The sequence below is a fragment of the Sinohyriopsis cumingii genome, chromosome 2, assembly GCF_028554795.1.
Source record: "Sinohyriopsis cumingii isolate HCF-2022 chromosome 2, ASM2855479v2, whole genome shotgun sequence".
Classification (NCBI taxonomy): domain Eukaryota; kingdom Metazoa; phylum Mollusca; class Bivalvia; order Unionida; family Unionidae; genus Sinohyriopsis; species Sinohyriopsis cumingii.
In genome coordinates this window covers 75974898-75999101 of record NC_142962.1, presented here as the reverse complement: position 1 = coordinate 75999101, position 24204 = coordinate 75974898, and the positions used below count along the sequence as shown (strand labels likewise).

Genomic DNA, 24204 nt, shown 5'->3' with positions numbered 1-24204 from the left:
AATAACTGACTTATCATCGGTGTGCTGACAGGTGATGTGTAATTAAATCACTGTTGTAATATTAATAATGAGTGAGTCTGCACAAAGGAATTTCATACAGCTAAACTAGCTCAACAACTAGAGGCAATTAAGAAATATATCCACATTCATGATTCTGTCAAATGGCAGATACAACAGCATCAGGAAGCTCAAGTGGCATTTACAGAAGGTAAAGAGCCGCTATACTTGTTATCTTTTTAGGGATGTGCTTGGATTTTGCCCTCAAGCTGGAGCAGTCATAGGATATATAATAAATCGCCACGGTCGGAATTTATCCCCAAGCTGGGGTAATCGATGGGTAAAGTCTTATCCACAGTCGGGGTTTTATTCAAGCTTCAGGTGCAAGTTTTTGTGCATCTCCATGCCCTTGCATAAAACACAGTTACACGTTTTTTTATATAGATATTTTTCAGTTGTAGACAGGAATAATAAGTATTTGCGAGTGTTTGAAATGAATGGGTTCATTATGAATTGAGTGGCACTACATTTCAAAAGCAAAATTGGATTGAAATGCAAGAACTGTAGTACGGAATTAGTGTTGGTTCTGGATCGTAGAATGGAATTGTGTGTGTGTGATTGGATTTTTAACGTAGCTTGAATAATTTTTCAGTCATATTGCTACGATGTCTGCAGTGTGGCAGTTTATAGTGATGTATAGCACTGGGGCATCATGCTGCAAACATGTAGTATGATGTTGCACCCAGTCACATTATCCTGACACCAGGCCGATCAGTCCTAACACTAACCTCTTAATGCTGAGCGTCTAGCGAGGTAGCTGTTAATACCATTTTTGTAAGTCTTTGGTATGACTTGGCTGGGGTTTGAACCCATGACCTCCCGCTTCTGAGGCGGACGCTCTAACCACTAGGACACCGGAGTGGTCAGAATGGAATTGTAACAATTACAATGGAAGCAATTTGTATTATGCTTGTTGGGGCATTCCTCACTGATGGCTGTCAGTGACATCATCATGGGAATGTGTAACAGCCACATTTTGTAAGAACAAGGTGTAGTTGGTGAACAATACAGACACTTTTCTGCCATTTCCACTGGCATCATCTCATATGATGTTATTTAAAAAAACTTCCTACAACATACTCACAACATATAAAACCTATATGCAAATCTGATGAAAGCTGCTTGTGTTTCTGAAACACATATTCCATACTGGTGGCAAGAATGTCCAAATCTACATTACAAAAATGAAAACATTACCATCCATCTAGGAGTTGCAAATGTATGAAATCCTCTTGTTGGGTAGTTTTACTAACAGGCTTTACAGCAGGGCCTTCCATTAGATTTAAATGTGGCAGGTAAGTTGACAAAGTAGGGTGGGGGGTTGGGGGGACCTACCCCAATGGGGATAATTCATTTTTTTTTTAAAGTAGCATGGTGTAAAGTAAAAGTAGATGGGCTGATAAGGAATCCACTGAATTTACAGACTAAAGGTTCAGACATTTGTTTTTAAGAGAAAAATGAAAGAAGGAAACAATACAACAGATATTTTAATATGACTTTAATGTTTATTTTCTAGATTTAATTAAGATTATGAATCAGAATCAGTCTCCAACTCCACTGTAAAGTTTATCTATTACTTCTTCTGCTCAGGCACCTGCAAATTAAAACAAAATTGTAATGCTTAAATAAAGTCATATCATCTCAGCACTAGTTACATATGCAGAAGTCATGTTAATCAGCATTATAAAAATGTATGAAATTTTCTTCACTGCACTTGTGCTTCCCTTACTATCGTTAAGCCATGATACAAGATAACTTTGCACTTACTTGTCATTTCTGGCAAGTGGATGGTGCAATCAATTTGCACAAAGATGAATTTATTTCATCCAAATATTTCATGTGAATAAAAATTCCAAATGGAGGCACTTGTCCGATCAGACAAGATATATGCATATTGTAGTTAGCTGGACTCTAGCTCTGATAGTCCTGGGCAATAGGATAAGCTGATTTTGTTATCAGTTTAGAAATGCATCCGCTTTGCAAATACTATGCTTTAAAAGACGAAACTGAATCCAAAATTGATGAAATAAGAGTCATTTGGATTACCTTGTTTTTTATCATTCTGCGTTGGTTGGGTGCATATTTGAGGGTCTCTGATATGGTCTCTTCCATTCCATTTGCCTTTGCTTTGCCATTAGTTTTCAAGCAGGCTTCTGCATGAGTAATACAATGTTTTAAAATAAGTTTCACAACAAAGGATGCATTGCATTTTTCTAAATGCCAGCAATAATCAATGGAATATTTTTAAAACATGTACTTTGAAATGTGTCTCAAGTTACTTTATCAATTCATTTAAAAATCTCTGGCAAGTCACATGAAAAACACAATTTAAATCAAGCCATACTTACTTATCAAAGACTTTCTCATTCACATCCTTTACCTCACACAATAAATATCAGCAACACCAACATTAAATTCACACAATCAGTACAAAACCTAGGTGTTACTCTGGACAGTACTCTCACATTGCACCAACATGTCATGAACATATGCAAGGCTGCGTATCTTGAGCTGAGACGCATCAGCTCCATTCTCAGATATCTTTCAGTTGATGCCACTAAAACACTTGTGTGTTCATTACTGCTTTCAAGACTGGACTATGGTAACTCAGTTCTGTCTGGTTCATCTTAATATCTACTGCAGAGACTTCAAAAAGTTCAAAACATAGCTGCTTGGATCATACTTAGAGTACCACAATCAGAGCACACCTCCCCGCTGCTCTGTACCCAACACTGGCTATCCATTCGATCCAGAATCAAACACAACATTAGTTCTCTGTGCTACGTTTCACTGACAGACTCTAGTCCAACATACCTATCCGACCTCACCTATGTGTACACACAAGCAAGATACTTACACTCCTCTTCCGACAATCATATACTCATTATTCTCACTATGAAAACAAAGTCACATGGACAGCATTCTTTTGCATACCAGGGCCCAGCAACATGGAATGAATTGCCCACTGAACTTAGTCACAAAGACGCAGTGATCCCATTCAAGAGTGCTCTCAAAACTACTTATTTTGACTACAAAAACAAACTTAATGACTTAATAATGTTAACTACCTTAAATATTCTCAGCATGTTTTTTATGTTTTCTAATTTCATGGTGTTTGTTTTTGTAATCATATCATTGTGTATGTTTTTATGTTGTCTAATGTTGCAAAGCGCTTAGAGCTTCTAAAGATTAGGCGCTATACAAAGTCCTCATTATTATTATTATTATATTTAGCTTGGATGAATATTTTTTAAATCAGTGGCCATAACTAAAAAATGGGATTTTGTTTTATGATCATAAAAGTATGTTGGACACCATCCATGATGTACAATGCTGTCTGACATTTCTATGCACCTAAGGTTTCCATCTCAAATATTAAAGCAAAATGCATACCGAATTTGACAGATTGATGAAAATAAAAAAAAGCAATGCTTACCATTTGAAAAGAGGCAATTGTCACTAGAATATTCTATTCAAAATGATATTAATTTTGGACACAGGGGATACCACCCCCATGTTTTCCTGACTCGTGATATGTCGGCCTATTCTGTGCACAGCTTTAAAAGATGTAATGTTTATCCATCGAGCTATAGAAATGAAATACATTTACTGTAGACTGTTTCTGTCAGCAGTTAAGTTGAGTAATTAGGTCAAGTTTATAGCTAGTTTACAAAATTCAATGTAGAATGCCAATAAATGACAAGATGTATTTTTGCAAACTAAAGTGATCTTGAAAAAAGATTAGTAAAGTTTAACATTTTATAAAAAATAAGCTATTATGTGGAAAAGAAACAACAATGAAATAGGATGCAATGTGTTTACGTCTAGTTTTGGAAGGTACCGTCTCTAAGGTACCATCATAATTGTACCGTAGTTTAATGGGTGGAAAGGCCATTGAAAGGTAAGGGCAGTGCGGAGACCATCGAGTATGTTCCAGAATAGCTGAATCTTTGTAGATACATAGATCCATTCGTAACTTAAGTCTGCAAGCGAAACACTGTACTTCGTATCCCAATCCTGACTCGGGTCCGAAGTAGACAAATCCTGTTCTAGCTAAAACATACGAAGAAGGTAATCCTTCCCTATCCGTAGGCCATTTTTGAAACATGTCCAATCGACGGGCACAATCACAATAGTCAGGTAAGAAGACTGGAAAATGGTAGGGTTTGAACTTGGAGTTCTCACTGGATTTCTCACTCGATTCTTGCTGCGGCGAAGTCATCCTTCTGGTGGGTGGCTATCCTCTTACAACCAATGTTTTATGCCGACATGTCCATACGGCAAAGTAAAGTGGGTGGGAAGCCGCACTCGCTTCTGCTACACGATTTGATAGACTTTTTCCAAGGGTCGACTGACGATGTGGTGTGTGGGTAAACGTACAATCTTGTTGGGTTGATAGGTGGTCACTATCTCTAGACTGCAAGGCTTCTTTCAATATGCCAACGTTGACCACTCGACTGGTACGATAATTCAGAGTAAGTCCTTTCACTTTACACTTCGTGTGCACTTCTCCTTGTTTGGCCCAGTATTCGTAGCCGTAATTTTTGGGACCACCACTAACGAAACTTAGAATCTTGTCATCGGGGTGCTTGTCTGTCCAGGCTCCTAAACGGTCTCCTTCGATGTCAGGGTGCTGTTGACTCGGGTGATCGATATAAATGCAACTGTCCATGTCAAAGTACAAGACACGTTCCCCTAACAGTTCTAAAGCTTCGTACAATTTTAAGCGAGCATGAGCTGTCATGTAAGCTGCAATGATGACATTTCCAAAGGGGTCATCTTCTACAAAGTTCAGATCTTCTTCGTAATTCACCAAGATCAAATCCTCATGAACGACGTCCACGTGTTTCATGAATTTGGCTTTGTCGTGAATCATCTGAAAGTAGCGGGAAGGTTCGGTGAAATACTCCGTCTTGGGTAAACACGGTCATTGTGCCATTTTACCCCACAAGCAATTTAACATCACTTTGGCAAACGATCGCCTGCCTTTGTTTTTCTCAATGTGATCTGAAGTAATGCCTTCTTGTGCCCAGAATTTCTCTCTGAATGTCTTTTGGTCTTCGGGAGTGTGACACCAGGACAGATAGCCACTGGCTTCTTGCTCAGTTTCAAAAAGGCATCCACGTAGTCTGCGAAAATGCCTTTCTGCGTGGGGTCACCCTTGTGGAATTATTGTGTCTTGGGAAAGTGGCAAATTTCGTACACTTCTAACAGTTGGTATCCCATGTTCAGAGCTTTGAACAATTCTACGCTGACCCATGTCCCCGTCAAGGCCCGTTCTTCCTGGGTGTGATGACAAGGTTGATCTTGGTTGCACGTTTCAGCACAAGTACGGCACATAGGAAACATAAGTTTGCCTTGGCAATGGCGAGGTAAGATGGGATGGTATAGGTTCGTGGGAGGCAAAACTTTGCACTTGATCAAGCCTTCGTATTGTCGAATGTTTTTTAGGTCGATGTGTTCGGTGAACAATTGTGGGTGCCCTGCAGGAAAGCAACAATATTTGCACACGTAGGGATACAGTGAACACACGTCCAAGTATATGATTTCTTCTCCTTTCTCTTCGTCAGCTTGGTACAGCAAACAGGTGGCATTGGTCCTTCCTCCGTACAAACTATTACTTGGGTTCAGGGGGTCCATGAACTGGTAACTTTCCATGAGGCGTTTAAACTCGGGATCGGTGTTCAAACGGTGATTGTATTTGTGTTCCCACATTTCCACCACTTGGTATCCTTCCTGTTCTAACTTTAGGCGTGGCTGACAAATGGCCTGGTACAAGTCTTCCATGGTTCGTTGTAAGAACTGATTTTTAGTGCCGCGGTCAGGGTAACAGACGGGACATCCGTGAAATAAGCAACCGTTAAACTCGTACATGATCTTGGGGTTTTCTAAGTCCCAGCCATTGACCGAATGCATTCCGATGATCTTTCGCCCTGTCCGTTGCGGGCATGCTGAATCCATTTGTCTTCCTTGTCGCACAAGTAATGCAACCAGCATGGGGCTTTGACCGAGTATTGACGTTTGACATAGTTGGTCGTTTGAGGACTGATGACAGCCACAGTGTTTTCAAGCATGAATCGTTGTCGGTAGACTAAGGAACACGCTTTGGCAATGGTGCAAGCCTCTTTTAAATGATCAACCCCTCCATGTTCCATGAACAGTTCTCGAAATTTTCCACAGCATCGCCGTAAAATGTCCATGTCGGAACGACGATACTTTAGCATTTCTTCCTGAAAGTCGAAAGGGTCGGAGGCGTGAGCCTGGTACCAAGCGTAGAAAGTTTCTCGTTCGGTACGCATGTTGTCAGGGTCGTAATAGTGAGCCTGAGGCAAATGGGGTAGAATGGCGTGTTGATTGGCTTCTGTATTGAAAAAGTGTGGAAAGTATCCTTTAGCCATTTCTGTCATTCCAAACATTTTAGGCATTCGACTCAAAGGCATGGCTAAGTAGCTCATCGAATCTTTAAACTGCACTTGTCCCACTTGCATGAAAATGATTTTGGCTCCGTTCAAAGTGATTTTAGGACGCTCGATGCCACGTTCCGTATAACATCTCAAAAGAAACTGTCCATCATATCCGGAGAAATTGTGAGCCATCACCGTGGCATGACAATGACAATCTCCATAATAATGTTCGATGTCCTCTTGGCTCCACGTCTTGTCGATGGGGTCTAAGACCCATTGTGTGAAATCGGCTAGTGTGTTCGGTCCTTGAAAGATTTTTTCACGCCCTCCAGGAATCTTACTGCAGTGAGGGCAATAACTCAAGATAGGTTCTTGAATCACTTCTCGCACGCTCGATGAGCCATGCAGAAATTAGGAATGTGAATACTGATCTCTTGCATGCATTCGAAATCGAAAAAGATGAAATTGCCTTTCTTCTTCTTGTGACCATCCTCTTTCTCTGGTTGGGATTGGTATTTTTGTATGTAGCATTGGTGTTCCAAGTCCACAATGCAGTGACAAATGTGACATTTTTTCTTTCCTGAACATACGTGTGCCTTGGTACTGTTGATACATAGACCTTGTCCACACATTGGGCACAATCTCAGGAGTTGACAAGCACATTTCTTCTGTGAACCTTGCATCTTCAGATGTTGTTGGTAACAGGCAGGGCTGACAAATGTGCGCAGACAAGCAGGACAATGCACTGGTTCTTGCCCTTCGCTCAGACAGGGTTGAGAGGCCAAACATCCTGAGCATTTCGATCCACAATGTTTGTGTTGCTCTCGATTATTATAACCATCATAAGTCACATTTCTCACAGTAATATTTGTATCCCAGGAATCCAGTGATAGTGGTAATGGTATCGAAATGGTCATCGTGATGATAGAGGTGAATGTATTTTCCATCCTTAAAGTCTTTCCCTCGAAACAACAGAGACCCGCGCACTTCTTGAGGGTGCACTTTCAAGGTGTATCGTGGAGCTAGGGCATCTTGCAATTTTTGCATCTCAGGAATGCCACAGGATGTGTCTTTGGACAGGCATGCTTGTTGTAACAGAAGTTCTGCTTCATTTCGTTGTTTGGCTCGGTTCGATTTTCGAATGTTCTCCCAGGCTCTTTTCCATTCTACCGTGTCGTTCTTGTCGGCATAGGTTCATCCCACCACGATGGCTCAAGCTAAACACATGTGGTCTTGAAAATTGTTAATTTGGACAAGACTTGTTTTGGTAATGCGAAGGTTGTTGACCAATAAGGTCTTTCTGCATTGTCCGGTCCCTTGAGGAGGAGAGACGTGGGTCATGTCCAGTGTGGCTTTTCCATCGGTGATGTCAAACTGGTCATTAGATTGTTGCACGTGTTGAATCTTGTCCATGACTTTGGAAGTGGTCAATTCTGCAGGGCTGCTAAACTCGATCCAAACAGGGGATTTCAAGCCGTCATGTTGTATGGAAAGTCTCAAGCGATCATCTTCTTTGGGTTGACATTGTCGCTTGAGTGTGGTGAGCAAAGAATCCCACATGTCGGTGATGAACCCTTTTGCTTTCTCTAACAGTACTTCAGACTTGAAATCTTTAAACTTCACTGTGTATTTGTAAGCCGTAGTTCTAAATTTTCTAGAGGGACGCTTTTCCGTCTCTCGAATGTCATAGTACTTTTCAGGGTTGACTAAGGGTGGTAAACTTTGTTTAGAGGGTTTGGATTCTGGTTCACTCATGTCCTCTTCAAAATCACTGGCATGAATTTGTGCCAAGACTTCAGCCCTAGTACGAGGCGATAGATCACGTTTCTGCCTCTTACTTTCTTCTTCTTTCTTCTCAAATGAATTGGATCATTTCATCTCGATAGCAAAAAGTCAAATGACTAAAGTTTAAACACCATGGATTAATTTATAGTCATAGCAGACCAGCGTATATAAAGGGTATGTGTCTTGTCCTTTCACTATTCATTTCACTCTCAAACTGAGCACAACAATGGAAGAGACTACCAAGATTGAACGTTTCATCAGAGCTTTGCGAGGGGTCATTAGAAAATTCTCTTCAGACCAGCCGAGGGACTACTCTCCTTCCTTTCAAGATAAAAGTCAAGATACTTGCTATATCTGTCAGAAGAAAGGGCATTGGTCTTCAGAGTGTCCAGACCGTCAAAAAAGAAAAAAAAGGGGTTAGAAGAGACAAAAGTCAAGATACCTGTTATTATTGTCAAGAAAAAGGACATTGGTCACCAGACTGCCCAAAAAAGAAACAAGAGGAGTCAGAAGAAGAGAGGGATTCTTCAGAGGAAGAGGAAGAGGAAGAAAACAGACAGGTGAAGAAAAAGAAACAGGAGAAGAAAAGAAGGGAAGAAAGTGAGGAGGAAGAGGAGGAAAAGACTATGACGGTGAAGAAATTAAAAAAACAGAGAGTGAACAAAGAGACAGAATAAGTCTATGAATTTTTTAAAGTGCTCTGTTGTGAATTGTGAATTGTAAATATTTATAAAAGAATAAATTAATTATAAAAGGGAAGTGTCTTTGGGTTTTGATTTTAAAATAAGAACCTACACTCACGCACACTCATACACAGACAGGTACTATTGGGTAAAATGTTTTTTTTTAGTTATTGGCAATTGAAAGCCTATCTCTTTTCGAGAGACGTGGATGGCCCTGAAAAGGGCCTTTTTTGGTGTAAGGGGTGAGTTTAAACAATCAACTTTAACTGTCTTAAGCCTTTGCCATGGCCAAGGCCTACTTCTGGACTGCGTACTGTTGATGATGATTTCGTTGAAATCACTAAGGATGGTGCAGTAGGCGTAGTCACAGGGTTGGAGTGTTTAGCTTGGGAAGGTCGTATTCTCTTCGGCCGTAATAAAAAAGTCTGATACATCTGTTTCAGACTTCTTAACTAAAATGTCTAACAGTACCGTGACCGTTTGATTTTGACACCCTTGTTTCTTTGCTGCTGCGTCTTCTTCTTCTTGTTTTTTTCTTACCTCTTCTTCTTGCTGCTGTTGCTGTAGGAGAAAAGCTTGTTCCGCTTCCTTTTGCTGTTGTATAAATTTCTCCAATTCTTCTTTCTGTCTCTGTCTAAAATTTTCCATGTGCGGTAATGAAGGAGAAGGTGACGAAGGTTCAGGAACAAATTCTTGCAAGGTAAAAAAATCCACAAAATCCCAATTCACCTCTTCTGAAAGTAAGTCTGGGTTCCCTTGGGTAGTCTCCACCATCAGTGCACCCAAACTGATCATTTTCTGAGTTTCCGTCATGTTGAAAAACTGTCGCTTAGATTGACTACGCACAGGCGCTAGCGAATCTATATAGACTATGTGACGTCACAGACTGCTCTCTTCGGATTGGACGTGGGCTGACTGAATTTTGTAACGCGTGTTTGGATTGGTCAACAAACTCAATCCGTTTCAATCCTTCCTCCCCCTATAAATAAGTACAGTTCACTGCATTCCTTCACCTGTTACTCAGCACCCCAACATGTGGACCGATGTACAATCTTCAACGCTTGTGTCTTCGATGATGTTCCGGACGGACATATCAATGTATGTCCGATCCAACTGGACAGTTATCCACAGGACAGACACCAGCCTGTGGATGCGAAGAATCTTATGTGGAGCATCAAGGATGCCTCAAAAGAGTCTTAATCTATGGTCCTGCAGTCAGGCACAGCCTAAGGTCAAGAAGAAGATGTCACAGATGCCCTTTATGTTAAGGGTATATTAACATAAAACCAAAGGCCCTTTTCAGGGCCATTCCTATCTCTCGAAAAGATCTTGACTTTCAATTGCCTACCCCTTTTTTTATTTTTTTGTTTAAAAAAATAATAAAAAAATAGAGACCCCTCCCTGTTTCAATTTTCACCTGTTCCATTTTCATAGACCCATCAGGTCGGGACCTTATTAAAATAGGGTCCCGACCCTGTTCCATTTCCCCTAGTCCCAAGACAGTCCCACGATTTATTCCCCATGTTCAATTTCCCTTGTCCCTAGAGTGAATAGTTTTTTTTCTTTCTCCCATGTTAAATTCCCCTTGTCCCTAGAATGGATATTTTTTTTTTTTCTCCCATGTTAAATTACATAGTCCCCAGAGTGGATATACCCTTTTTAACATGGAAGTTCCCTAGTCCCTAGACCGTCCCTATTCACTACTACCATTGTCATTACCAGCCTGAAACCAAATTTAATGCCATTTGTATAAATTCATTTCAAATAAATATTATGATATAGTTGAAGTGTAAAGTCAAGCAAGTATTCTGTTTGCAGATTTTACATTTTAGATATTATAGTAAAGTCATATTTTCTCTTGTTTAGTAAACTTTATTGCAACTGGTTCCAAAATAGTAAATCTTATTTAATGTTCATTCACCAGAATAGGTATTAATACAATCCCGAATTAACTGTATAGTACTACAATATACCCTGATCTTGTGTGAGATTGTAATATACAGAACTATACCTCAAGACAACAATAATATATTGAATTTATATTGTATCAAGACTGTCATGCTTATGAACTCCAACTTTATTCAGGTTTTTTCATAATAAATGATCATCTTGTGCTATGGTTGAAAAGAAATCAAAGTTCAGTTTAACTCCATTCTCTCCACATTTGTAAGTTGTTAAGAGGCATACTCATCCTCAGTGTTATAGTAAAATGTAATCTTATTTGGATCAATCTTGGTGGTGTAATATATGAATGGAGAAAGAATATTATCATCCAGATTAAAATATGTTTTATTCAGACTCTACTAAAATTTTTAGTTGGATATGGGTTACGGAGCCTGATGTGTACGAACAAAGCAATGTGTACCATGACCTTTTTAATTTAACATTTTAAACTCCTGCAGAAGAAAGAGATTTTTTAGATCCATTAATCTGTATTAACAAAAACATTTCTTCAGTATGATTTTCAATTACTTAGTATTGACAAAACTCATATTTTAAAGTTGTTGTTTTTTGTGTTTGGTTTGGCCTTTTATGGTAAACCAACACAAGTAAGTTATTTAGTGCCAAGGCACTTTAAGTATAGTGCCTTGCCCAAGGACACACCATGGTAGCTAACCCAGGTTGGTCTGATGGTAGAATTTGAACCTACCTTATTTCACAGGTCCAGAAAGCTAACCACTGAGCCACTACAGCTCCCCATCTTATAGTGGAATGCTGGTATACTTTATGATCAAGAAGGATGGGTTGGGGTATGCATGTTGCATCTGAAAAAAGTGATGGAATTTTTGTTTACATAATATTTTAGTCATACAATATGAATCATTTTCTATAGATTTAAGATGTATCAGATCAAGTTAAGAAAAATCATATATTCTGTTTCCTGGGAATGTACTAAAATTCACTGTTATTGTTTGATTTTTTGGTAGTAAGCTTACTTGGTATTTTTTTCTTTTTAACTTGAATACCTAATTTGTTAACATCCTATTCTAAATCTTCAGAGTTCTGTCTATTAAGTGACAACTGTTGATACATGTAGGGAAGTTTTTGTTTATATCTTTTGATTTTTGTGATTCTGGAAGTTGCAGTATTTGTTGTTGTATTATAACCATTTCAGTAATTTAATGAATGCAGAGTATACTGCTCTATAAATGAAATTTAAGTGAAAATAATGTAAAAGTATGTTTCACTGCAAATATAAATTGTTTAAAATAATATATCATTTATCATATGACTATTCAATTGTGGTAACTAGTATTCCATCCAATATCTATATATTAAAATATGTCTTTTCATACAGCTGGTGATCATTTAGATACAAGTCCAATTGAACATAATCAAATTATCAATGCAGGTGTTTTTATTAGTAGTAGTATTGCAAGTATAAGTGTTAGTATTAAGATTTCATATACAGGTATGATAAGTGTATCATAATGTTTAAATGATGCTCCTTGTTACAACATAAAATATGTTCATTGAAACAAATGGTTCACTGGTAAATTGGCAGCAAAGGTCTTCACTGAATTATGTTGCATAAACTATTTTACAATAAAACATATATGATGCATCTCAATTATGATGAATGTGAGGAGGAGGATTAATAATAATGCAATTTAAGTTATCTTCATAACATAAGTTCTAGCAGATGTGTAATTTTTATGTGGTTCATCATCAGTTTGAAACTGGTCTGTGATTTCTGGATCTGGACATACCTGGTCCCCTGCTGTTGTGCTGCTATGGTCTTTACAGTTCATTAGGATATCAGTTACACTTGGTTTACATTTAGAACCCCATGGGATGGAATGCCCAGTTTGAAACTGAGAGAATGGTTAATTATCCATAATATAACTCCTGCAGTTATTATTAGGTTTGATATCAAGGTCTTTCTTTAAAAGCTTTTCAACTCAGGTTCTGTTCTACCATACAGATAAATAAAGTCAAATTCAAGGCTTTCAGATTTGTCCAGTTTGTTTCATGTGTTGCGGCAGACAGACTGTATATTGCCACTGTACCATATAAATATCAGTGCTTAGTCTGCTCTCAGTTGCTGTGGTTTGATTAGTTACAAGTGTCATCACATGTGACTAATTATTGACCAATGTAATGAAACTTGTATAATTAGAAGGCTGTATTTAAAAACTCTAAAGATCTTAAAAAGAAAATTGGATCGGGGTAAGTAAAACCTTTTACTTTGACCATTTGGCTAGAAAATAATTTTCAATAAGTTTAAATTGGATAATAGTAATATAATAATTAATTACACAAATCAGAATAAAAGCTATTTGCATATCCCCTTACAGCTGTTGCTTTTTCATAGTACTAAGTAGAATAAAGTATAGTTAAGACAGATAGCTTTAAGCTAGAATTAAACTCAAATAAATTGCAAGAAATCAAAACAAACCCAGGATTAAAACTAAAGAAATATCCCGTCATATATACCTTACATCAAATAAAGAAACTCAAGATGGATAACAACAAAATTAATGTCACATCATCAAATAGTTATCTCAGCTGCCTGGTCAACCTAAAGGCAGATAAACTAAGGCAAACTTACTCCGAAGCAGTCTCATCCCCCCTAAGAGAAAAACGACAGATACAGTTCTTAACGCCAATTTTCAACTCGACCCCAACTGACTCGATGAGTAGACTCTACCTGTCACCAAGCGTAAACGAGAATGTGGACAATCTACCGAGTAACCGCAAAACTACATCCGACATGAGTACCCAAACTGAGGAACAATACTCAACAAGCACAAAAACAACCCAGACCACGCTGGTTAAAAACACTAGCAGCCAGGGGACTCAAACTGAGAACCTACTAGATGAAACAGAACGCCCTCACCCTACCACAAATAAAGCAGTCACACACGACTCAACAAAAGGTAAGAATAATAGGAAAACCAAATCCCAAATACCAGTTAGAAAGAATAAGGAACACACTAACTGTCAGAATACAAGACCCAGCAAGCCGGTTATGGACAACGAAACAAAGTCAGCTAAAGAGACAAACACCAGGGGAAAAAAGACCAGTCTGCAAAATATCCAAAACAAGAAACACCCCGCTGAACTGACTCTCTTCGTCAAGGGAGTAAATTCCAAAATAACGAAGTTAGCCTTTAAAACCATAGCATGGCAACTGAACAAACATCACCAAGGAGAATTCACGCTTAAAAGCACTAGAGACGACTTGCTGATAATCAAATGCACCACTGAACAACAGATTGCCAAATATATGGAAATTGAAAGAATAGACCAAATAAATGTTCAGGTCACTAGACACAACAGAACAAAACAACACATAGACCCAAACCCCCCAAAAACACACAACAAAGGAGTCATATACGTATCAACTCAAAATAAAACCAATGAAATAGTAGACTACATAAGGAGTAAAGGACAGGAAGTAGAGAAAGCAATCCGCCTAAAAACAAGAAGGGGAAAGGATAGCACTGCAGTGGTACTCTTTTTTAAGGGCGCCACCCCAGAAACTATCAAAATAGCTGAAAAACTCAAGGCTAAAAAAATTTTTGCTTTCAAAAACAAACCACGGTTCTGTGGCAACTGCAAAAATTGGGGGCATTACTCTAAGAGTTGCGGAAACCTATTCCGGTGCAATCAATGTGGTCTTCACCACCCAGACCGGAAAACATGTAGCGCCACCAATCAGCACTGCGCTAACTGTAGTGGTAACCACAAACCAAACCACGCAGAATGCCCCAGGGCTCTTAGAGAAGCCCTAATAGTCGAATATATGATCTCCCATGGGGTAAACTATAAGCAGGCCAAAACAAAAATCAGGATACCAAAAACAAAATAAATAGGTAGCACCCTCACTGGTAGGAAACACGCATAAAACGAAAACAACAGTAAATTAAACAAACTATTAAGACTTTTTGCACTAGAGATGGATTCCAGAGCAGAAATCAAAATATGGCAATGGAATGCACGCGGCCTTAGGGCCCACGCTGACCAACTAAATAACAAAATACTTGAACAGGAAAGAAAACCAGATGTTATATGCATACAGGAAACCCACCTAAATTATACCTCACGTATCCCAAACATCATAGGCTACAACACCAAATACCTAAAGCATCGATCCCCCACAGCAAGAGGAGGGGGGTTAGCAACCTTTGTTAGAGATGGAATTACATCAGAAATGCATAAATTAACAGATAGTAGACCGCCCAATGACTTCGAAATACAGATAGTCAAAATAACCGCTCAAACTAAGCAGGTACTAATCGTTAACCTCTATGAAACAAATGAGCAGCGCAATTTAAGTGCAGACGAAACAATCAAAATGATTAAAGACTGTGGAGAATGGGTGGTAATATGCGGGGACTTCAATGCGCACAATGAACTATGGGGGAGTCAAAAGACGGACATTAAAGGAAAAATTGTAGAAAAATGGGCACAAAAATGCAACTTAGTTTTTCTAAACAACGGAATGCACACCCGGATAGATGACAGAACAGGCCACACATCAGCAATAGACCTATCTCTATGCACACCAAGATTAACAGGCATTTCTGATTGGCAAGTTGATGAAAGCGACCCTATGGGAAGTGACCATTACCTTATAAATATAGAAATACAAATTAGAATACCTCAAAATAAAGCGTCCTTCACACCAAGATGGAAATACGAACAGGCCAACTGGATTAGGTTCAAACAGATAGGTGACTCAATCGACCCAGAAACCATATATCACCGGGACATTGACACCTTTAATGACAAATTAATAGAAACCATTAACACAATGGCCCAAGAAACAATTCCTAAAACTAAAGGAGTAGCACCCAAACCCACGGTGCCCTGGTGGAATAATGAATGTAAAATAGCAATTAAAGAGAAAAAAAGAGCTCTAAACAAATTCAAAAGAACTAAAAATAATAGGGACTTTAACTACTACAAGGAAAAGGAAAAAACTGCCAAACAAACTATTATGATAGCTAAACAAAACTCATGGAGAGAATTCTGCTCAAAACTAGATATTAACACAAAATCGAAGGAGGTGTGGTAAAGAATTAAAAAAATGAGAGGCAAAACTAAATCAATAACCCCCAACATACCTGGACAAAACAACAAACATAAGGCAGAATTATTCGCAAACTATTTTGCCAACATGTGTAGCAATACCAACTTAGAGGATAAGTTTAAAAATCATAAAAGGCAATTTGAGGAAAGCAACTCTGACAACATAAAGGAAGCAGGAAATAATGACGGCCCACTAAACCTTCCGTTTACAGAAGCCGAATGGAGAAAGGCCCTCGCCGGCAAAAAGACCACATCCCCCGGGGAGGATACTTTGGGGTATGAAATGTACAAGAACCTACCCAAAAAACTTGTCACAATTGCACTTAACCTCATTAATAAAATATGGGAAACCGGTACCATACCTATAAGATGGAAAAAGGCAGTAGTGGTCCCGATTCTTAAGCCTGGAAAACCCTCAAGCGATATAAAATCATACAGGCCCATATCACTAACAGACAATATATGTAAAATAATGGAAACTATGGTAAACAACAGGCTGAAATACCATTTAGAAAGCAAAGGACTACTAGCTAATACACAGAGCGGGTTTCGCAACTACCGAAGCACAATAGACCAACTCATGAGACTAGAAACCGCTGTCAAATTAGCATCTAGAGAAAAATTTTAAAAATCCAGATATGTTACAGCCATCTTCTTAGACATGGAAAAAGCATATGATCTAATGTGGACTAAGGGACTGATAAGTAAACTTAAACCATACGGAATAACTGGCAATATATACAAATTTATTGCTAACTTCCTAACCGATAGAAAGATACAAGTCAGACTAGGACAAGACTACTCCGAACGATACAAACTGGAAAATGGCACGCCACAATGAAGCGTAATCAGCCCAACTTTATTTAATATAATGATAAACGACCTGGAAACAGCGGTAAAACCCAACCACCTTGACTTATCCCAATTCGCCGATGACAGCGCCGTATGGAAAACTGGCAACCCAGCCAGCAGAGAAACGACCAAGCACTTACAAAAAGGACTAAACGATATAGGAAATTGGACAGATAAATGGGGATTTAAATTGTCACCTCTAAAAACAGTAGGCATAGTTTTCAATCCGGGAGGTGGCCACCCCCACCCACTCCAAACTTAACCCTAAAGGGGGTACCCATCAAATTCGAAAAACAAGCGACACTCCTAGGTATGGTATTCGACCACGAACTCACGTGGGCAGCTCATATCCAAGAACTCGTAACGAAGTGCAAACGAGACATCAACCTCCACAGAAACCTCAGAGGGGTGAATTGGGGGGTTGATCAAAAAAACACTCGTTACCCTATATAGAGCACTTATAAGAGCAAAATTGGACTACGGTTGCCAGGTATATGGAGCGGCGAACGCCACGTTACTAAAGAAACTAGACACAGTCCAAAGCGCTAAGGGTATGCACCGGCGTCCTAAATGGTACCCCCACACAAGATATCTTAATAATAGTAGGAGAACCCCCGCTAGACCTAAGGCGGAAGGAATTCATGCTGCGATACTCGACTCGAATATCAATACACCAACCCAACCACCTCACGCTACAAGCCCTCTTAGCATGCGACAAACCATTCGATACAAAAGGAAAAAATAAAAAAATACCTAGTGGGAAAATAATTATAGAATTAAAAAGGAAATTTCAAATCGCAAATATCAACCCAGAAAAAATAAGGTACTACCCAGACCCCCCGTGGACCTGTCCCACACCACAAATAGATCTTAGCTTACGTAAACTAGGACAAAAACAAAATGACCCGATAGGACTAAGAGCATCAATACTAACGTACATTGACAACAAATACGAGACATACACGCAAATCTTCGCAGATGGATCAAAAACCAAAAATCCAAATAAAACTGCAGCAGGGATAGTGATCCCAAAATTAGATGTCGCCGTTGGAAAAAGACTCCCAGACCAATGCGCTATATACACGGTAGAATTCATGGCAATACTAATGGCATTAACTTACGTCAAAACATACCCCACAACTAAGGCAGTCATTCTAAGCGACTCTTACAGTGTACTACAATCGTTAGCAACAGACCAATCCAAGAGCAGACCTAATATGATTAATCATGCAAGATCGCTACTTAAAGAGATTGAAAAAAACAACAAACACGTTGAATTCGTATGGATACCCTCTCACATCCATAATCCCAGGCAATGACAAAGCAGATGCAGAAGCAAAAAACGCCACAAACGAACCAAAAGCCCAAAATATAGCATACAGCGTCACTGAAATCAATAACATGGGACAAGATCAATGACATGTGGCAAGAGCTATGGGAAAAATCGGATGCAAACAGTCTAATACACACGATGATGAAAAAAGTAAGTAGAAAAGTCGAAAGTCCGACCTTCAAAAATCCATACGATATAACAATAATAAATAGAATAAGAACAGGTAAAACACTATTGGCAGGATGCGCAGGGAAACACATAAAAAGGGGACCAACCGAAAACTGCCCCTACTGCCCAACTCCAGAAACAATCGCACACTTAATAAATATATGCCCCAAATACAACCAGGAAAGGGCCGAACTAAAATCTCAACAGGAACAAATAGGAGAACGGTGGACATACCCGGAGTTACTTGTGGCAAAAAACAATAACATAGGAATGACCTATAATAACATCATGACATTCATTAACAAAATAGGCAAAAGGGGACAAATCTAAACCGAATGAAGGGTTGGGTATAAAGAGAGACCATGTAAAGAAATTAAAACCAATAAACCTAAAAGATCGAACCAAAAAAGAAAAAAACCAATCAAAATATTACAAATCACTGTTTGGGAATTGTGACGGCCGGCTCGGGCTAGTGGGTTCACAGACTGACACCGCCGCTCATAACCCGAACAATAAAAACCAGATAAGGACGAATATTACAAAATCACTGTTTTGGAATTATAATGGCATGCTAGGCCCCGTAGGTTCAAAAAAAAAAAAAAAAAAAAAAGAAAAAAAGGAAAAAAAAAAAAAAAACAAAAAACAAAAAAAAAAATATTAAAAAGTAAATCAAAGACCAGTCAAAATATTACAAATCACTGTTTGGGAATTGTGACGGCCGGCTCGGTATCGTGGGTTCACAGGCTGGCACAGCTGATCATAACCCGAACAATAAAAACCAGATAAGGACAAAATATTACAAAATCACTGTTTCGGAATTATAACGGCATGCTAGGTCCCGTAGGATCAAAAAAAAATAAAAAAAATATAAAAAAATAAAAATAAAAAAAATATACATTAAAATAAATCACAAATAGCTAAGCTAAACAAAAATAACAGGTAAATAGCCAAGTGGTCAAAGCGAAGGGAAACAAAGGCAATCAAACCACCTCCCTCGAAGAAAACATCTCACGGCGAACATGGCAGTATCAAAAGGACGAGAAGACCAAAATAGAAACGGACACGGGATAAGGCAGAAAGAGCTGAAATAAAGAAGAGCAGGAAAAGGCACAGGATGAAGTTAAACGTCCTAAGGCAGTAAAAGAAGAAAGAACAGGACACTTACAGACCTTGGGGAATGAAGGCAGAAACAATGAAAAGAGTATGCCTCAAATAATCAAACCACCCCCACCCCCCAGTATGAAAAGAATTGCCTTCCCGAAATCAAACAAAAGAAATAAGGCCACCCCCCCCACATCTACTTATAAGTGTGAATGAGAAAGTGAGCGTGAATGTGTGTTGTCGGGATATGTGGGAAAAGCAGAAAAACGAACAAAAATGTCTATAGCCATCACACAAATATAGCATACACACTCCCTACCCACCTTTTTTTTCTTTTCTTTTCTTTTTTTTTTTCTTTTTTACAAACAAATTTTACCACATAGGGCTTTCATTCTGACCCACGAAAGCCCTCTTTTGACCAACAACTTACTGGCCCTGAAACACACTGATTGGTTTAAAGCCACACGTACGAAATACTTAACCAAATTGAGATCTCCAAAACAAAATAAAGGGCTACTAAAAGCCTACTAGATGTGAAAAATTTTTCGGAAAATTCAAGTACGCAAAGTACACAAAATTTAATAGACCTTACAAAAGATAGGAAAATTCACAACTCAGGAATATCTGAAGCGTATGTGACAATCACATGTTTGGCAAGATAGTACAGGAATAGCCCAATAAATATAGGGAACTGGGCATTGATTGCAACGAAAATTTCATAATACTGCTGCTGGTGTGCTTCGGTTACTGCCTGAAATGAGAGAGGAAGGAGATGCAGGATGCAGAAACAGACCACCAACGGAGTACAACGATGGAGAAGGTTGCAGCGATGAGAGCCTGGGCGGGACCTTTTGGGGCACCTGGGCTTCGGCTTGCTTGCTTGGGGGCATTGTATAAGTTAATCGCTAAATTCAAAAAGTACACAAACATGTACAAACTAAACAGTCGCACATACCGAAAGGTGCACGTGACTTTAATCCAATGAATGAATGAAATGTGTGCTAGAGGGTAGGGTTAGCAGTTATACTCCCAATTATGTTTGTGATGAGCAAAAGCAGCTGCACAAATTTGAGCTTTTAGTTTGGTTCTGGTAGGGTCAAAGGATGCAGGTACATTTTACATTCATTTTTTACTAGAAATAGCTATTTTCAATATTTTTCTGTGACAAGGCAACTAAAAGAATCAGTATGTGCCTTATGCATGAATAAAGTTCACTAGTACTATAACAAATTAGCATACTTTTCATCACCCCTCTACCATCAAGATTTTTTTATATTTACCTCTGTAGCAGACACAAATAAAAGTCAGCAGCTCATTTGCAGACTAAGTTACGCATATGATCTCCAATGCTCATCTAACTGTGACAGGCAGTCACCAACAAGCCAACCTATTTCCATGCCTAACTCAAAGTAAATCTGAACCACATTATAGATTTAGCTTATGTGTAAATTTATAAATGCTAGGCTTGTGATAATTAGGTTCATGCCTTCTACCTTAAAAATTAGAGGGATGTCAAAATACGAAACTATCCAGTGAGACCTATGATGTTAATTTTAATCCCTATGGGATTTGTGACATAAAAAACCCAAATGCTTTATGTATTAAAAGGTAACTAATGGGGGCAGGATCTGCAGTGAATCAATGGTTAGTATGCTAGACTCCTGATAAAAATGTTTGTGTTAAAATCCTGTTATCAAGTCAACCAGGTTACCTACTGCAATGTACCCTTGCCTTACTCCAATTCCCTCAGTACTCAGTAAACAACTAGTGTTGCTGTACATAACAAAACCAGTCCATATTGATTTTACATATTTTACTAAATCCTGACAAAAATAATTCTCTAAATAAAGAATGATTAATATGTGATGGTCTCACATGTAATCAAACTCTTCCAAGCTTTTAATGATATGAACCGATTTATCAATGTTTATCAAATTTGCATGAAAAACTATTTCTTATTTGTCATCAAATATGTTCAATGTTTTGATCATATAAGCATTTCTGCTACATTAGATCAAAATAATCTTTTTGTCAGAAATAGAGCCCTTATAGTATTTGCAAGGTCAACCAATCAGATGCAGAATTTGAGTTTAATATGAATGAATATTTTTTTTACAAAATTGCTCTTTTGCTATATCTTGATGAGATAAATCTATTCACCAAGTCTGATGAAATTAATGAGAAATAGTTTTAAGAGCAGTAGCAAGAATGGCTAGTGAGATGTAGAACCACCACATTATATGCATAGATTTTGCTTATAGCCTCAGACATACAAGCAAATAATTAAACAAGTCAGATCTAAATTGGATCATAAACACTGTTGTGCAAATCATAAGAAACTCTGCCAATCAGATGCAAGGTCACTTCACTACCATACCTTTATCACACTCATAATAAGCATCATTGTGAAACTTGACTCTATAAGCCCAATGGCCAAGCATGATCAAACTTGAATCAGCAGTAGTGGTTATAACCTCATGTATTTGTATGCATCTTCACTTCTTCAATCTAGATCTCATTTATATAAGCATGTATTCTACGTTTAGTAAAAACTGCACTACATGTATAAATATTGCATGCAGTGGTAACATACTCAGATGAAAGATCACCTTATTATTATTAATGGTTAACACTCATCAAACTTCAAGGACAACTTAATGATTTTAGCCTATATTGTGGAAGTATGGCTTTTAGGCTGGTTAAAAAACTCAACTAATCTTATACATGATCACATGTATATACTTGGATTTTGCTCATTATTAGATTTATCCAAGATGTTGATTTAAGCCCAAAACCAAGTTTTATATAAACAAATTGATCAGAACTATGGACTCCAAAGTAGCTAATTTCTTACTGTTGAAAGACAGAAGGGGATGTGAAATAAATAACACACTCTGGACCATTACATAAACCCACTTAGCCTTTTGACCAGTTGAGATAAAATATCAACAATAATGTTAAATAAGATTGATAAATTATGTTTTCTCACATTACCTCTAGCCCTTTTCAACATGGATGGTATTTTTCTTCCACATATGTCAGCTCTTAATTAGTGGCCCTTTCCCATCATGAATGTTGTAGGTGAAACTCTCAGAATTAGGCTTTTTAATTTATATCTGTAGAAGAAAAAAACTATTGGTCTGCATATATCAATGTCACCATTTCTGTATTAGATTAAAATACCATATGTGTGTGTGTGTGTGTGTGTGTGTGTGTGTGTGTGTGTTAATTTTAGAATTTAAGCAAACTTGTCTCCATGTGTTTATTTTAAAACTGATGATGATAACACATAACAGGTTCAATGGATAAAATGTTATTTCTTACTTCTTACAACTGCTCATTATATCTGAATTTACATTCAATGTTTGTTTTAATTAACATATTTGGGATATTGGGCAAATTATTTATTTTGTAGTTTATCATTATATCATTTACCAGTCTTTTATCATTCAAATATGTAATATAGTACCATTATACTGACTTCATATTCTATATGATATCCCAGCAATACATATTAAGCAGATAAGTGAAAATAAAAATGTTCAGAATGTAAAATTTACTCCAAGCTCAAAGAAGATCAGCAAAAGATAATATCCAACAAATTACCAAACAAAAAGCGAAGTTAACGCAGTTACCTTTATTATGACGTCTCCAACACCAACGGTACTGTACAGCTACGTCTTCTGAGTTTTACCGTCATCTTGTCTTTCAAACCAGAATTAATTTCTTGAGCTCTTACAAAATGAAGAAACTTTTAAATACTATAATTTAAGCAGCTTCTTTACATGCCATCAGATAAATTATGGCACAGTGTTATGTCTGTCAGCAAAACGCAACTTCACATTTGGACGGCGCGCTGTGTGGGCATCGCCGACACAGCAACTGACATGAATTATCTATTAGCAGACAATGATTCGGAATAAATCCTTCGCAAATCTAACATTCTCGATTTTTCATAGTTCCACTTTTCATTGTTGCATCTGTTTGATTGTACAATTGCTAATGATGTTCAATGAATCAACTTCAATTCATCTGCTGTCTGAAATCCCGGTTCAGTTGGTATTTTCTTCCGCGCATGATGCCGTGTAAATAAAAGATACGGTCGACATTCAAAGTGGTTTAGGTTAATTTATTATTTTTCTTTATTAAGGTCATTTGCAGAAAGTGTTTCGCTAGGGTGAGAAAAAAAAATATAACAAAAAGAAAACTTTCTTTTCCAACGCTAATACTGTATATATTTCAATTTGTGATTGATGCTATAAATAAAAAAAAATGATAATAAAGCATTTTAGCCCGTGGATTCGGCACGGCACTCGTTTTTGTGGGTTTTTTAAAATGTTGTTAGTGTTGTTTTGGGGTTGTTTTTTGTGTGTGTACCACACTAAAAAACATACCAGGTATTAGGCCTAACGTAGGAAAAGAAATTATCCTCTATTTATTACTATTCTTACTGTCAAATGACGCGAAAGTGATCAAATTGCTATTAAGATTTTGTTTTGTATAACACTTACCGCTCATTTTCCTCGAGATAAAGCAGCCACTTCAAAATGATTATAAAATCTGTGACAGATGAAAAACGTGGTTTAAATTATTCGTAATCGCCTGCCTTAAAATACTGTAGGAATTTGCTAATGTATTTCATGGCCCTCGTTTGAATAGATACCAACGATCATGTATATCGACCAAATTTTGTATATTCCTGCCCACAATCATGTATTTTGTATTAAACCGTATATTACACGAGCGCTCTGTGGCAAACTCGGGGGGGGGGGTGTCTCTATTA

General features: G+C 38.0%; 1 long non-coding RNA gene across 1 annotated transcript; it reads right to left on the bottom strand.

Annotated features, from left to right (window-relative positions):
- Nucleotides 1–1540: 1540 nt before the first annotated feature.
- On the bottom strand, nucleotides 1541–23984 carry LOC149805214 (uncharacterized). The gene is made up of 5 exons (XR_016414809.1): nucleotides 23057–23984; nucleotides 22416–22537; nucleotides 11580–11694; nucleotides 2104–2210; nucleotides 1541–1651 (listed from the first exon to the last, which is right to left on the bottom strand). It is a non-coding gene; the product is annotated as an uncharacterized LOC149805214 (long non-coding RNA).
- Between the last annotated feature and the right edge of the window lie 220 nt (nucleotides 23985–24204).